Source organism: Hevea brasiliensis, chromosome 3, assembly GCF_030052815.1.
Source record: "Hevea brasiliensis isolate MT/VB/25A 57/8 chromosome 3, ASM3005281v1, whole genome shotgun sequence".
NCBI lineage: Eukaryota > Viridiplantae > Streptophyta > Magnoliopsida > Malpighiales > Euphorbiaceae > Hevea > Hevea brasiliensis.
The window spans coordinates 65,087,057-65,089,388 of NC_079495.1; the positions used below are offsets into that span (position 1 = coordinate 65,087,057).

The 2,332-nt window shown below is 40.8% G+C and overlaps 1 non-coding gene across 1 annotated transcript; it reads left to right on the forward strand.

Annotated features, from left to right (window-relative positions):
- The first annotated feature begins 1,954 nt into the window (after positions 1–1,954).
- LOC131178875 (U6 spliceosomal RNA) lies at positions 1,955–2,062 on the forward strand. Its single transcript, XR_009147883.1, has one exon. It is a non-coding gene; the product is annotated as a U6 spliceosomal RNA (small nuclear RNA).
- The last annotated feature ends 270 nt before the right edge of the window (positions 2,063–2,332 follow it).

The window sequence follows — 2,332 nt, forward strand, 5'->3', positions numbered from 1 at the left end:
CTTTAATTTAATTCTTGATTTCAAAATTTTCTTTTCTCCAATTTTAGTGGACAGTTAGGTCAGGAGTCAGCTCTAGGGGTTAATTGACCAAATTGGCCCTCGCTGGTTCAATCCGGTTTGCAAGTTATTCGATATTTCTTCTGGATTCCTGACCTAATTATTTGACCTGCTTAACAATTCTTCTATGTGATATTCTCTTTTCCACTGTGTTTGCAATAGTCCTAAGGACTGCGATGTCACATTTTTTGGTTTTAAATTTGAGTTTAGACTGACTTCGTAGTCATTCCTGAGAAAGTCACCCATCGCTGTGACTCCGGCTCATTTAACTTCTTGTGTTTTGTTTTTTTTCTTTATACTTAACTATTTGGTAATTACTAATTATTTGTGTTCAGGGCTTAACTAGGTGTCTTAGATGTGGTTCTAATTCTCTTAATTGTCTGGACCGACACCAGTCACCGGAACAGTAAAATATACCAGGCTATGCCAATAGGGGTGTTATAATTCTCCCCCCCTTAAAATAAATTTTGTCTCAAAATTTTTTCCTAGTATCAATCTCTGAACAGCTGTGGTTGCTGTCTCCTCATGTCCTCCTCTCATTCCCAAGAAACCTCCTGGCCCGAATGATGATTCCACAGCACTTTTACCAGCCGTATATGCTTGTTCCTCAGCTGCTTCACCTCATAAGCCAGAATCTCTATGGGTTCTTCCTCATATGTGAGGTCTGGATTCACCTCAATCTCTTCTACTGGTAGTACATGAGATGGGTCAGATCTATATCTCCTCAGCATAGACACATTTTAGACGTTATATATCTTCTCAAACTATGGATGTAGTGCCAAATGATATGCCAAAGGACCCACTCTCTCCAAATCCTCATATGGCCCAATGAAACAAGGACTCAGTTTCCCCTTTCTGCCGAATCTCATAATTCTCTTCCAAAAGGAAACCTTGAGGAATACTTTCTCACCCACTGCATACTCAATTCTCTTCTCTTCAGATCAATATAGGACTTCTGATAGTCTGATGTAATCTTAAGTCGATCACTGATCAATCTGATTTTCTCTTCAGTTTGCTGAACAATTTTTAGCCCAATCATCTTTATTTCGCCTACCTCATCCCAACACAATGGAGTTCTACATTTTCTACCATACAAAGCTTCATATGGAGGCATCCCAATGCTTGATTGGCAGCTGTTGTTGTAAGCAAACTCAATCGAAGGCAAGTGTGTGTCCCAACTGCCCTCAAACTCAATCACACAAGCCCGTAGTATGTCCTCCAACATCTGAATTACCCTCTCGGTGGCCATCATGCGTGGGTGGAATGTCAGATCAAGTTCAATCTAGTTCCTAGGACTATCTGAAGACTACCCCAGAATCTAGAAGTGAACCTAGGATCTCTATCTGATACGATGGATACTGGCACTCCATGCAGTCTTACTATCTCATCAATGTACAACTTGGCCAATCGTTCTAAACTACAGTCCATCCGGACAGGCAGAAAATGAGCAAACTTGGTTAGTTTATCAACAATGACCCATACTGCATCATGGCTCTTTTGTGTCCTCGAAAGTCCCATCACAAAATCCATAGTTATTCTCTCCCATTTCCATTCCGGTATTGGTAGTGGATGTAACAAACCAGCTAGTACTTGATGCTCTGCCTTCTCTTGCTGACAAGTTAGGCATTTAGAAATAAATTTTGCTACATTTCTTTTCATACCCATCCACCAATAGTGTAACAGCCCGATCCTTCTCCAGTTAGTATTTTCCGCTTTGGGCAGAGGCCCTCACGGTTTTAAAACGCGTCAATAGGGTTTACAAACCATCAACTTATAAACCCAGCATCTCTCCCGTGTTTTATCGATGTGGGATTTGCCTAGGGTGTTACAATCCACCCCCCTTATGGGACTCAGCGTCCTCGCTGAGGTTTGCCCCACCATCGTTCAAGGTTGCACGCGGAGCGGCTCTGATACCACAAATATAAAATTGGAACGATACAGAGAAGATTAGCATGGCCCCTGCGCAAGGATGACACGCACAAATCGAGAAATGGACCAAAGCGGACAATACTAACTGGAGAAGGATCGGGCTGTTACAAACACAGTACATAATTAATCAAGAAGTCAAATTTTTGAGATTAAAATATTTAAACAATTATTATTGTGCACAAACCTGACTTGAGTCTCCTTGAAGCCTTGACTCAGTCTCTTCAAAATTCCAAGTCTTTTTCAGCTGAAACACACAGTTTCGCAGTGTTTCAGTACCATAACTTAGCATAAATCCAAAAATAAATTTAACTTCATTTTTTACTAGTTCTATTGCGTTAAATTCGAC